This window comes from Festucalex cinctus, chromosome 10, assembly GCF_051991245.1.
Source record: "Festucalex cinctus isolate MCC-2025b chromosome 10, RoL_Fcin_1.0, whole genome shotgun sequence".
In the NCBI taxonomy this organism is placed as follows: Eukaryota; Metazoa; Chordata; class Actinopteri; order Syngnathiformes; family Syngnathidae; genus Festucalex; species Festucalex cinctus.
Genome location: NC_135420.1, coordinates 18386726 through 18401356, shown reverse-complemented (window position 1 = coordinate 18401356; position 14631 = coordinate 18386726). Strand labels below are relative to the sequence as shown.

The 14631-nt window shown below is 28.7% G+C and overlaps 1 protein-coding gene across 1 annotated transcript in view; it reads right to left on the bottom strand.

Moving 5' to 3' along the window:
* spata6 (spermatogenesis associated 6) overlaps nucleotides 1–14631 on the bottom strand; it is a 34943-nt gene that overhangs the window by 1605 nt on the left and 18707 nt on the right. The window lies entirely within an intron of this gene.

The following is a 14631-nucleotide window of genomic DNA, read 5'->3' as shown; positions in this document are numbered from 1 at the left end:
CATTTAAAAAACAAAAAATAAATCACTACGTATAGTAGGGCGTTTTTTTAATATGTATATATAGCCAACGACCATGTATAGTAAGACTCTTTTTTTTTTTTTTTTTTTTAACGACCATGTATAGTAAGACTTTTTTTTTCTTTTTTTTTAAACGACCATGTATAGAAAGACTTTTTTTTTTTTTTTTTACGACCATGTATAGTAAGACTTTTTTTTTTTTTTTTTTAAACGACCATGTATAGCAAGGCTTTTTTATTTTTTTTAAACGACCATGTATAGTAAGGCTTTTTTTTTTAAACGACCATGTATAGTAAGGCATTTAAAAAACAAACAAAAAAAATCACTACGTATAGTAGGGCGTTTTTTAATATGTATATATAGCCAACGACCATGTATAGTAAGACTTTTTTTTTTCTTTTTTTTTTTAAAACGACCATGTATAGTAAGGCTTTTTTTTAATTTTTTTTTAAACAACCATGTATAGCAAGGCTTTTTTTTTTAAAAAAAACGACCATGTATAGTAAGACTTTCTTTTTTTAAAACAACCATGTATAGTAAGGTTTTTTTTTTTTTTTTTTTTTAAACGACCATGTATAGGAAGGCTTTTTTTTTTTTTTTTTTAAACGACCAGGCATATGAAAAACAAACAAAAAAAATCACTACGTATAGTCGGGCGTTTTTTAATATGTATATATAGCCAACGACCATGGTAAGACTCTTTTTTTATTTTTTTATTATTATTATTTTTTTTTAAGCGACCATGTATAGTAAGGCTTTTTTTTTTAAACGACCATGTATAGTAAGGCTTTTTTTTTTTTTTTTTTTTTTTAAACGACCATGTATAAGTAAGGCTTTTTTTTTTTTTTAAACGACCATGTATAGTAAGGCTTTTTTTTTTTTTTAAACGACCATGTATAGTAAGGCTTTTTTTTTTTTTTAAACGACCATGTATAGTAAGGCTTTTTTTTTTTAAACGACCATGTATAGTAAGGCTTTTTTTTTTTTTTTTTTTTTTTAAACGACCATGGATAGTAAGACTCTTTTTTTTTTTTTTTTTTTTTTAAACGACCATGTATAGTAAGACTTTTTTTTTTTAAACGACCATGTATAGTAAGGTTTTTTTTTTTTATACAACCATGTATAGTAAGGCTTTTTTTTTTTTTTTTTTTTTTTAAATAAACGACCATGTATAGTAAGGCTCTTTTTTTTTTATACAACCATGTATAGTAAGGCTTTTTTTTTTTTTTAAACGACCATGTATAGTAAGGCTTTAAAAAAAAAAAAAAAAAAAAAACGACCATGTATAGTAAGACTTTTTTTTTTCTTTTTTTTTTAAAACGACCATGTATAGTAAGGCTTTTTTTTTTTTTTTTTTTAAACAACCATGTATAGCAAGGCTTTTTTTTTAAAAAAAACGACCATGTATAGTAAGACTTTCTTTTTTTAAAACAACCATGTATAGTAAGGTTTTTTTTTTTTTTTTTTTTAAACGACCATGTATAGGAAGGCTTTTTTTTTTTTTTTTTTAAACGACCAGGCATATGAAAAACAAACAAAAAAAATCACTACGTATAGTCGGGCGTTTTTTAATATGTATATATAGCCAACGACCATGGTAAGACTCTTTTTTTATTTTTTTATTATTATTATTTTTTTTTAAGCGACCATGTATAGTAAGGCTTTTTTTTTTTAAACGACCATGTATAGTAAGGCTTTTTTTTTTTTTTTTTTTTTTTAAACGACCATGTATAGTAAGGCTTTTTTTTTTTTTAAACGACCATGTATAGTAAGGCTTTTTTTTTTTTTAAACGACCATGTATAGTAAGGCTTTTTTTTTTTAAACGACCATGTATAGTAAGGCTTTTTTTTTTTTTTTTTTTTTTTAAACGACCATGGATAGTAAGACTCTTTTTTTTTTTTTTTTTTTTTTAAACGACCATGTATAGTAAGACTTTTTTTTTTTAAACGACCATGTATAGTAAGGTTTTTTTTTTTTATACAACCATGTATAGTAAGGCTTTTTTTTTTTTTTTTTTTTTTTAAATAAACGACCATGTATAGTAAGGCTCTTTTTTTTTTTATACAACCATGTATAGTAAGGCTTTTTTTTTTTTTTAAACGACCATGTATAGTAAGGCTTTAAAAAAAAAACAAAAAAAAAACGACCATGTATAGTAAGACTTTTTTTTTTTTTTAAACAACCATGTATAGTAAGGCTTTTTTTTTTAAACGACCATGTATAGTAAGGCTTTTTTTTTTTTTTTTTTTTAAACGACCATGTATAGTAAGACTTTTTTTTTTTAAACGACCAAGGCTTTTTTTTTTTTATACGACCATGTATAGTAAGGCTTTTTTTTTTTTTTTTTTATAAACGACCATGTATAGTAAGGCTTTATTTTTTAAACGACCATGTATAGTAAGAGGTTTTTTTTGTAAACGACCATGTATAGTAAGGCTTTTTTTTTTTTAAACGACCATGTATAGTAAGACTTTTTTTTTTAAACGACCATGTATAGTAAGAGGTTTTTTTTGTAAACGACCATGTATAGTAAGGCTTTTTTTTTTTTTTTATACGACCAGTATAGTAAGGCGTTTTTTTTTTTTATACGACCATGTATAGTAAGGCTTTTTTTTTTTTTTTTTAAACGACCATGTATAGTAAGCCTTTTTTTTTTTTTTTTAAACGACCATGTATAGTAAGCCTTTTTTTTTTTTTTTTAAACGACCATGTATAGTAAGCCTTTTTTTTTTTTTTTAAACGACCATGTATAGTAAGGCTTTTTTTTTTTTTTTTTTTAAACGACCATGTATAGTAAGACTTTTTTTTTTTAAACGACCAAGGCTTTTTTTTTTTTATACGACCATGTATAGTAAGGCTTTTTTTTTTTTTTTTTAAACGACCATGTATAGTAAGGCTTTATTTTTTAAACGACCATGTATAGTAAGAGTTTTTTTTGTAAACGACCATGTATAGTAAGGCTTTTTTTTTTTTTAAACGACCATGTATAGTAAGACTTTTTTTTTTAAACGACCATGTATAGTAAGGCTTTTTTTTTTTTTTATACGACCAGTATAGTAAGGCGTTTTTTTTTTTTATACGACCATGTATAGTAAGGTTTTTTTTTTTTTTTTTAAACGACCATGTATAGTAAGCCTTTTTTTTTTTTTTTTTTAAACGACCATGTATAGTAAGCCTTTTTTTTTTTTTTTAAACGACCATGTATAGTAAGCCTTTTTTTTTTTTTAAACGACCATGTATAGTAAGCCTTTTTTTTTTTTTTTAAACGACCATGTATAGTAAGCCTTTTTTTTTTTTTTTAAACGACCATGTATAGTAAGCCTTTTTTTTTTTTTTTTAAACGACCATGTATAGTAAGCCTTTTTTTTTTTTTTTTAAACGACCATGTATAGTAAGCCTTTTTTTTTTTTTTTAAACGACCATGTATAGTAAGGCTTTTTTTTTTTTTTAAACGACCATGTATAGTAAGACTTAAAGAGACTATAGTAAGGCTTTTTTTTTTTTTTTTTTTTTTATTAAACGACCATGTATAGTAAGACTTTTTTTTTTTTTAAACGACCAAGGTTTTTTTTTTTTTTTTTTTTAAACGACCATGTATAGTAAGCCTTTTTTGTTTTTTTAAACGACCATGTATAGTCAGGCTTTTTTTTTTTAAACGACCATGTATAGTAAGGCTTTTTTTTTTTTTTTTAAACGACCATGTATAGTAAGACTTTTTTTTTTAAACGACCATGTATAGTAAGGCTTTTTTTTTTTTTTTATACGACCATGTATAGTAAGACTTTTTTTTTTAAACGACCATGTATAGTAAGCCTTTTTTTTTTTTAAACGACCATGTATAGTAAGGCTTTTCTTTTTTTTAAACGACCATGTATAGTAAGACTTTTTTTTTTAAACGACCATGTATAGTAAGGCTTTTCTTTTTTTTAAACGACCATGTATAGTAAGGCTTTTTTTTTTAAACGACCATGTATAGTAAGGCTTTTTTTTTTTTTATACGACCAGTATAGTAAGGCGTTTTTTTTTTTTATACGACCATGTATAGTCAGGCTTTTTTTTTTTAAACGACCATGTATAGTAAGGCTTTTTTTTTTTTTTTTTTAAACGACCATGGATAGTAAGACTTTTTTTTTTTAAACGACCATGTATAGTAAGACTTTTTTTTTAAACGACCATGTATAGTAAGCCTTTTTTTTTTTTTAAACGACCATGTATAGTAAGGTTTTTTTTTTGTTTGTTCTTTTTTTAAACGACCATGTATAGTAAGACTTTTTTTTAAAAAACGACCATGTATAGTAAGCCTTTTTTTTCTTTTTTTTAAACGACCATGTATAGTAAGACTTTTTTTTTTAAACGACCATGTATAGTAAGGCTTTTTTTTTTTTTTAAACGACCATGTATAGTAAGACTTAAAGAGACTATAGTAAGGCTTTTTTTTTTTTTTTTTTTTTAAACGACCATGTATAGTAAGACTTTTTTTTTTTAAACGACCATGTATAGTAAGGCTTTTTTTTTTTTAAAACGACCATGTATAGTAAGACTTAAAGAGACTATAGTAAGGCTTTTTTTTTTTTTTTTTTTAAACGACCATGTATAGTAAGACTTTTTTTTTTAAACGACCATGTATAGTAAGGCTTTTTTTTTTTTTTTTTTTTTTAAACGACCATGGATAGTAAGACTCTTTTTTTTTTTTTTTTTTTTTTAAACGACCATGTATAGTAAGACTTTTTTTTTTTAAACGACCATGTATAGTAAGGTTTTTTTTTTTTATACAACCATGTATAGTAAGGCTTTTTTTTTTTTTTTTTTTTTTTAAATAAACGACCATGTATAGTAAGGCTCTTTTTTTTTTTATACAACCATGTATAGTAAGGCTTTTTTTTTTTTTTAAACGACCATGTATAGTAAGGCTTTAAAAAAAAAACAAAAAAAAAACGACCATGTATAGTAAGACTTTTTTTTTTTTTTAAACAACCATGTATAGTAAGGCTTTTTTTTTTAAACGACCATGTATAGTAAGGCTTTTTTTTTTTTTTTTTTTTAAACGACCATGTATAGTAAGACTTTTTTTTTTTAAACGACCAAGGCTTTTTTTTTTTTATACGACCATGTATAGTAAGGCTTTTTTTTTTTTTTTTTTATAAACGACCATGTATAGTAAGGCTTTATTTTTTAAACGACCATGTATAGTAAGAGGTTTTTTTTGTAAACGACCATGTATAGTAAGGCTTTTTTTTTTTTAAACGACCATGTATAGTAAGACTTTTTTTTTTAAACGACCATGTATAGTAAGAGGTTTTTTTTGTAAACGACCATGTATAGTAAGGCTTTTTTTTTTTTTTTATACGACCAGTATAGTAAGGCGTTTTTTTTTTTTATACGACCATGTATAGTAAGGCTTTTTTTTTTTTTTTTTAAACGACCATGTATAGTAAGCCTTTTTTTTTTTTTTTTAAACGACCATGTATAGTAAGCCTTTTTTTTTTTTTTTTAAACGACCATGTATAGTAAGCCTTTTTTTTTTTTTTTAAACGACCATGTATAGTAAGGCTTTTTTTTTTTTTTTTTTTAAACGACCATGTATAGTAAGACTTTTTTTTTTTAAACGACCAAGGCTTTTTTTTTTTTATACGACCATGTATAGTAAGGCTTTTTTTTTTTTTTTTTAAACGACCATGTATAGTAAGGCTTTATTTTTTAAACGACCATGTATAGTAAGAGTTTTTTTTGTAAACGACCATGTATAGTAAGGCTTTTTTTTTTTTTAAACGACCATGTATAGTAAGACTTTTTTTTTTAAACGACCATGTATAGTAAGGCTTTTTTTTTTTTTTATACGACCAGTATAGTAAGGCGTTTTTTTTTTTTATACGACCATGTATAGTAAGGTTTTTTTTTTTTTTTTTAAACGACCATGTATAGTAAGCCTTTTTTTTTTTTTTTTTTTAAACGACCATGTATAGTAAGCCTTTTTTTTTTTTTTTTAAACGACCATGTATAGTAAGCCTTTTTTTTTTTTTAAACGACCATGTATAGTAAGCCTTTTTTTTTTTTTTTAAACGACCATGTATAGTAAGCCTTTTTTTTTTTTTTTAAACGACCATGTATAGTAAGCCTTTTTTTTTTTTTTTTAAACGACCATGTATAGTAAGCCTTTTTTTTTTTTTTTTAAACGACCATGTATAGTAAGCCTTTTTTTTTTTTTTTAAACGACCATGTATAGTAAGGCTTTTTTTTTTTTTTAAACGACCATGTATAGTAAGACTTAAAGAGACTATAGTAAGGCTTTTTTTTTTTTTTTTTTTTTTATTAAACGACCATGTATAGTAAGACTTTTTTTTTTTTTAAACGACCAAGGTTTTTTTTTTTTTTTTTTTTAAACGACCATGTATAGTAAGCCTTTTTTGTTTTTTTAAACGACCATGTATAGTCAGGCTTTTTTTTTTTAAACGACCATGTATAGTAAGGCTTTTTTTTTTTTTTTTAAACGACCATGTATAGTAAGACTTTTTTTTTTAAACGACCATGTATAGTAAGGCTTTTTTTTTTTTTTTATACGACCATGTATAGTAAGACTTTTTTTTTTAAACGACCATGTATAGTAAGCCTTTTTTTTTTTTAAACGACCATGTATAGTAAGGCTTTTCTTTTTTTTAAACGACCATGTATAGTAAGACTTTTTTTTTTAAACGACCATGTATAGTAAGGCTTTTCTTTTTTTTAAACGACCATGTATAGTAAGGCTTTTTTTTTTAAACGACCATGTATAGTAAGGCTTTTTTTTTTTTTATACGACCAGTATAGTAAGGCGTTTTTTTTTTTTATACGACCATGTATAGTCAGGCTTTTTTTTTTTAAACGACCATGTATAGTAAGGCTTTTTTTTTTTTTTTTTTAAACGACCATGGATAGTAAGACTTTTTTTTTTTAAACGACCATGTATAGTAAGACTTTTTTTTTAAACGACCATGTATAGTAAGCCTTTTTTTTTTTTTAAACGACCATGTATAGTAAGGTTTTTTTTTTGTTTGTTTTTTTTTTAAACGACCATGTATAGTAAGACTTTTTTTTAAAAAACGACCATGTATAGTAAGCCTTTTTTTTCTTTTTTTTAAACGACCATGTATAGTAAGACTTTTTTTTTTAAACGACCATGTATAGTAAGGCTTTTTTTTTTTTTTAAACGACCATGTATAGTAAGACTTAAAGAGACTATAGTAAGGCTTTTTTTTTTTTTTTTTTTTTAAACGACCATGTATAGTAAGACTTTTTTTTTTTAAACGACCATGTATAGTAAGGCTTTTTTTTTTTTAAAACGACCATGTATAGTAAGACTTAAAGAGACTATAGTAAGGCTTTTTTTTTTTTTTTTTTTAAACGACCATGTATAGTAAGACTTTTTTTTTTAAACGACCATGTATAGTAAGGCTTTTTTTTTTTTAAACGACCATGTATAGTAAGGCTTTTTTTTTTTAAACGACCATGGATAGTAAGACTCTTTTTTAAAAAACGACCATGTATAGTAAGCCTTTTTTTTTTTTTTTAAACGACCATGTATAGTAAGGCTTTTTTATTTTTTATTTTTTTTTTTTTTAATAAACGACCATGTATAGTAAGGCTCTTTTTTTTTTAAAATGACCATGTATAGTAAGGCTTTTTTTTTTTTTTAAACGACCATGTATAGTAAGGCTTTAAAAAAACAAACAAAAAAAAACGACCATGTATAGTAAGACTTTTTTTCTTTTAAAACGGCCATGTATAGTAAGACTCCTTTTTTTTTTTTAAATGGCCATGTATAGTAAGGCTTTTTTTTTTAAACGACCATGTATAGCAAGGCTTTTTTTTTTTTTTTTTTAAATGACCATGTAAAGTAAGACTTTTTTTTTTTAAACGACCAAGGCTTTTTTTTTTTATACGACCATGTATAGTAAGGCTTTTTTTTTTTTTTTTTAAACGACCATGTATAGTAAGGCTTTTTTTTTTAAACGACCATGTATAGTAAGAGGTTTTTTTTGTAAACGACCATGTATAGTAAGGCTTTTTTTTTTTTTTTTTTTTTAAACGACCATGTATAGTAAGACTTTTTTTTAAAAAACGACCATGTATAGTAAGCCTTTTTTTTTTTTTTTTTTAAACGACCATGTATAGTAAGGCTTTTTTTTTTTTTAAACGACCATGTATAGTAAGGCTTTTTTTTTTTTAAACGACCATGTATAGTAAGACTTAAAGAGACTATAGTAAGGCTTTTTTTTTTTTTTTTTTTTTTTAAACGACCATGTATAGTAAGACTTTTTTTTTTTTTTAAACGACCAAGGCTTTTTTTTTTTTTTTTAAACGACCATGTATAGTAAGCCTTTTTTTTTTTTTTAAACGACCATGTATAGTAAGCCTTTTTTTTTTTTTAAATGACCATGTATAATAAGGCTTTTTTTTTTTTTTTTAAACGACCATGTATAGTAAGACTTTTTTTTTTAAACGACCATGTATAGTAAGGCTTTTTTTTTTTTTTTAAACGACCATGTATAGTAAGCCTTTTTTTTTTTTTAAACGACCATGTATAGTAAGACTTTTTTTTTTAAACGACCATGTATAGTAAGGCTTTTATTTTTTTTTATACGACCAGTATAGTAAGGCGTTTTTTTTTTTTATACGACCATGTACAGTAAGGCTTTTTTTTTTTTTTTTAAACGACCATGTATAGTAAGGCTTTTTTTTTTTTTTTTTTAAACGACCATGTATAGTAAGGCTTTTTTTTTAAACGACCATGTATAGTAAGAGGTTTTTTTTGTAAACGACCATGTATAGTAAGGCTTTTTTTTTTTTTTTTTTTTTTTAAACGACCATGTATAGTAAGACTTTTTTTTAAAAAACGACCATGTATAGTAAGCCTTTTTTTTTTTTTTTTAAACGACCATGTATAGTAAGGCTTTTTTTTTTTTTAAACGACCATGTATAGTAAGAGGTTTTTTTTGTAAACGACCATGTATAGTAAGGCTTTTTTTTTTTTTTTTTTTTTTAAACGACCATGCATAGTAAGACTTTTTTTTAAAAAACGACCATGTATAGTAAGCCTTTTTTTTTTTTTAAACGACCATGTATAGTAAGCCTTTTTTTTTTTTTTAAACGACCATGTATAGTAAGGCTTTTTTTTTTTTTTTAAACGACCATGTATAGTAAGACTTAAAGAGACTATAGTAAGGCTTTTTTTTTTTTTTTTTTAAACGACCATGTATAGTAAGACTTTTTTTTTTTTTTAAACGACCAAGGCTTTTTTTTTTTTTTTTAAACGACCATGTATAGTAAGCCTTTTTTTTTTTTTTAAACGACCATGTATAGTAAGCCTTTTTTTTTTTTAAATGACCATGTATAATAAGGCTTTTTTTTTTTTTTTAAACGACCATGTATAGTAAGACTTTTTTTTTTAAACGACCATGTATAGTAAGGCTTTTTTTTTTTTTTAAACGACCATGTATAGTAAGCCTTTTTTTTTTTTAAACGACCATGTATAGTAAGGCTTTTCTTTTTTTTAAACGACCATGTATAGTAAGACTTTTTTTTTTAAACGACCATGTATAGTAAGGCTTTTTTTTTTTTTTTATACGACCAGTATAGTAAGGCGTTTTTTTTTTTTATACGACCATGTATAGTAAGGCTTTTTTTTTTTTTTTTTTTTTTTTGTGTGTGTGTATGTGTGCGTGCGTTTGCGTGCGTGCGTTTGCGTGCGTGCGTGCGTTTGCGTGTGTGCGTTTGCGTGCGTTTGCGTGCGTGCGTGTGCGTGCGTGCAAATACGTATAAATTTATACTCATTCATTCACCTAAAACCTTATAAATATCCCATTACCCTTCGCCTTAACCAGGTACTTCAGAATCTTGCCAGAGTCGTGAGATTTAAATGGTCAGGAGACCAGAGAAAAGGTCAGAAAAAAAAGAAATAAAGAGAAAAGAAAGGTAAATCAAAGTGACATCCAGCACCGACCAAACACTTCCTGCCTTCCCCATGATTACAAAATCAAAGTCTTACGCCAACCCCGGAAGCCTCTAAATTCCAGCAAATTTAGCGAGATCTCAAGAGCCCAGAGGAAAAACTAAAGAGAGGAAGGAGGGAAGGATCGATAAGGCAGAGTGAGATCAATAGAAGCCAGTACATCCAATCCATCAAAGTGAAGTCCAGCACCAACAAGACCCCTCCTGCGTGGTTACAAAACCGGAGTCTTATGCCAACCCCAGAAACCTCATACTTCTAATAAATTAAGATCTCAAGTGACCAGAGGAAAAACTAAAGAGAGGAAGGAGGGAAGGATAGATAAAGAAAAGTGAGAACCACAGACACCAGCACCAACTGATTCAAGGGGCTGTGGGAGGGAGAGGGTACTTCTGTTGAGTTTCAGTAGATGCTGGTGCGACGGATCTGGCATGCATAAGGACCACCACCAAAGAGAGAAGCCGTCAACCGCGGTCCAGCAAAGCGAGCACCCCCCCCCCCCCCCCCCCCCCCCCCCCCCCGGAATCCCCAGGCCGCGGCAGCACCAAGGCCACCCCCAAGCCACCCGAGCGGACACCGGTCAGCGAGCCGACCCAGACACCCGGAACACCCCCGCCCCAGCCCCGGCCCACACCCCCGAGCCCAAGGCCGCAGAACGAGGCCCAGCGGGCCCCCACAGCGCCCCACCGGTCCCCAGCCCCCATCCCCCCACGACCCCCCCGCACCCCACCCAAACCCGCCATCCACCACGACCCAGGCCCCACCACCCCCGACCCCCAAACCCCCGAACACACCCCGACCCCCAGCACCCAACCCCCCACCCACCCATACCTCCACCCCCCCCCCAAACAAGCCGCCCCCCCCCCGACGGCCGCCACCCCCCCCCCGCGAACCCGGCCCCCCGCGAGAACCCCCCACCCCCCCCCGGAAACCGGCACCGGGCAGCAGCGCAGAGAGGGAAGATGTGCCCACCCCACCTCCAGCCGCGCGAGATTTGCACCGCGGCGGGAGGGGGGAAGCAGAGGAGGAAGCACCAGGGGAGAAGGCGGGACACCAGAACACCGAGCCCGGTGAGGAGAGGCCCCGGTCGTCACGCCAGAGTACAAGTGACACCTAACCCTGTTACTGAGTCCGCCAGCTCGCCGACTGGCGAGCTCTACCCTTACACCGTGAATGTGGCCCCACCCAGTGTATATACAAGTGTGTGCGTGTGGTGCATTAAAATTGGGAGCAGGTGAGTCGGAGCAGAGGGAAAAAATTTCCCCTACTCCGACACACCCGTATCCCCCCCCAAAAAATGAATATGTATATGTGTGGTGCATTAAAAAAGGGAATGGAGGGACAAAGTGGTGGGGCAGGGACACAAATGGGGGGGACCACAGCGCTGCCAGGCACTGCAGTCCATCCCCTCTGATGGCTCCCCGCCCCAACTCACCCCTCCCCTTGGACGTGAGTATAGTAAGGCTTTTTTTTTTTTTTTTAAACGACCATGTATAGTAAGGCTTTTTTTTTTTTTTTTTTTTAAACGAGCATGGATAGTAAGACTTTTTTTTTTTAAACAACCATGTATAGTAAGGCTTTTTTTTTTTTAAACGACCATGTATAGTAAGACTTTTTTTTTTAAACGACCATGTATAGTAAGGCTTTTTTTTTTTTTATACGACCATGTATAGTAAGGCTTTTTTTTTATTTATACGACCATGTATAGTAAGGCTTTTTTTTTGTTTTTTTTAAACGACCATGTATAGTAAGGCTTTTTTTTTTTTAATAAACGACCATGTATAGTAAGGCGTTTTTTTTTGTTTTTTTTTAAATGACCATGTATAGTAAGGCTTTTTTTTTTTTTTTAAACGACCATGTATAGTCAGCCTTTTTTTTTTAAACGACCATGTATAGTAAGGCTTTTTTTTTTTTTTTAAACGACCATGGATAGTAAGACTTTTTTTTTGTAAACAACCATGTATAGTAAGGCTTTTTTTTTTTTAAACGACCATGTATCGTAAGACTTTTTTCTTTTTTTTTTTAAACGACCATGTATAGTAAGACTTTTTTTTTTTAAACAACCATGTATAGTAAGGCTTTTTTTTTTTTAAACGACCATGTATAGTAAGACTTAAAGAGACTATAGTAAGGCTTTTTTTTTTTTTTTTTTTTTTTAAACGACCATGTATAGTAAGACTTTTTTTTTTTTAAACGACCAAGGCTTTTTTTTTTTTTTTTTAAACGACCATGTATAGTAAGCCTTTTTTTTTTTTTTAAACGACCATGTATAGTAAGCCTTTTTTTTTTTTTAAATGACCATGTATAATAAGGCTTTTTTTTTTTTTTTTAAACGACCATGTATAGTAAGGCTTTTTTTTTTAAACGACCATGTATAGTAAGCCTTTTTTTTTTTTTAAACGACCATGTATAGTAAGCCTTTTTTTTTTTTTAAACGACCATGTATAGTAAGGCTTTTCTTTTTTTTAAATGACCATGTATAGTAAGACTTTTTTTTTTAAACGACCATGTATAGTAAGGCTTTTTTTTTTTTTTATACGACCAGTATAGTAAGGCGTTTTTTTTTTTTATACGACCATGTATAGTAAGGCTTTTTTTTTTTTTTTTTTTAAACGACCATGTATAGTAAGGCTTTTTTTTTTTTAATTTTTTTTTTTAATAAACGACCATGTATAGTAAGGCGTTTTTTTTTTGTTTTTTTTTAAATGACCATGTATAGTAAGGCTTTTTTTTTTTTTAAACGACCATGTATAGTCAGGCTTTTTTTTTTAAACGACCATGTATAGTAAGGCTTTTTTTTTTTTTTTAAACGACCATGGATAGTAAGACTTTTTTTTTTTTAAACGACCATGTATAGTAAGGCTTTTCTTTTTTTTAAACGACCATGTATAGTAAGACTTTTTTTTTTAAACGACCATGTATAGTAAGGCTTTTTTTTTTTTATACGACCAGTATAGTAAGGCGTTTTTTTTTTTATACGACCATGTATAGTAAGGCTTTTTTTTTTTTTTTTTTTTTTTTTAATAAACGACCATGTATAGTAAGGCGTTTTTTTTGTTTTTTTTTTTAAATGACCATGTATAGTAAGGCTTTTTTTTTTTTTTTTTAAACGACCATGTATAGTCAGGCTTTTTTTTTTAAACGACCATGTATAGTAAGGCTTTTTTTTTTTTTTTAAACGACCATGTATAGTAAGGCTTTTTTTTTTTTTTTAAACGACCATGGATAGTAAGACTTTTTTTTTTTTAAACAACCATGTATAGTAAGGCTTTTTTTTTTTTAAACGACCATGTATAGTAAGACTTTTTTTTTTAAACGACCATGTATAGTAAGGCTTTTTTTTTTTTATACGACCATGTATAGTAAGGCTTTTTTTTTATTTATACGACCATGTATAGTAAGGCTTTTTTTTTTTTTTTTTTTTAAACGACCATGTATAGTAAGGCTTTTTTTTTTTTTTTTTTTTTTTTTTTTTAATAAACGACCATGTATAGTAAGGCGTTTTTTTTTGTTTTTTTTTAAATGACCATGTATAGTAAGGCTTTTTTTTTTTTTTAAACGACCATGTATAGTCAGCCTTTTTTTTTTTTAAACGACCATGTATAGTAAGGCTTTTTTTTTTTTTTTTAAACGACCATGGATAGTAAGACTTTTTTTTTGTAAACAACCATGTATAGTAAGGCTTTTTTTTTTTTAAACGACCATGTATCGTAAGACTTTTTTCTTTTTTTTTTAAACGACCATGTATAGTAAGACTTTTTTTTTTTTTAAACAACCATGTATAGTAAGGCTTTTTTTTTTTTTTTTTTTAAACGACCATGTATAGTAAGACTTTTTTCTTTTAAAACGGCCATGTCTAGTAAGACTTTTTTTTTTTTTTTAAACGGCCATGTATAGTAAGGCTTTTTTTTTTAAACGACCATGTATAGTAAGCCTTTTTTTTTTTTTTTTAAACGACCATGTATAGTAAGCCTTTTTTTTTTTAAATGACCATGTATAGTAAGGCTTTTTTTCTTTTTTTTTAAACGACCATGTATAGTAAGACTTTTTTTTTTAAACGACCATGTATAGTAAGGCTTTTTTTTTTTTTTTAAACGACCATGTATAGTAAGCCTTTTTTTTTTTTAAACGACCATGTATAGTAAGGCTTTTTTTTTTTTAAACGACCAAGGCTTTTTTTTTTTTTTTTTTTAAACGACCATGTATAGTAAGCCTTTTTTTTTTTTTTAAATAACCATGTATAGTAAGGCTTTTTTTTTTTTTTTAAACGACCATGCATAGTAAGACTTTTTTTTTTAAACGACCATGTATAGTAAGGCTTTTTTTTTTTTTTAAACGACCATGTATAGTAAGCCTTTTTTTTTTTTAAACGACCATGTATAGTAAGGCTTTTCTTTTTTTTAAACGACCATGTATAGTAAGACTTTTTTTTTTAAACGACCATGTATAGTAAGGCGTTTTTTTTTTTTATACGACCATGTATGGTAAGGCTTTTTTTTTTTTTTTTTTAAACGACCATGTATAGTAAGGCTTTTTTTTTTTTTTTTTTAAACGACCATGTATAGTAAGGCTTTTTATTTTATTTTTTATTTTTTTAATAAACGACCACGTATAGTAAGGCGTTTTTTTT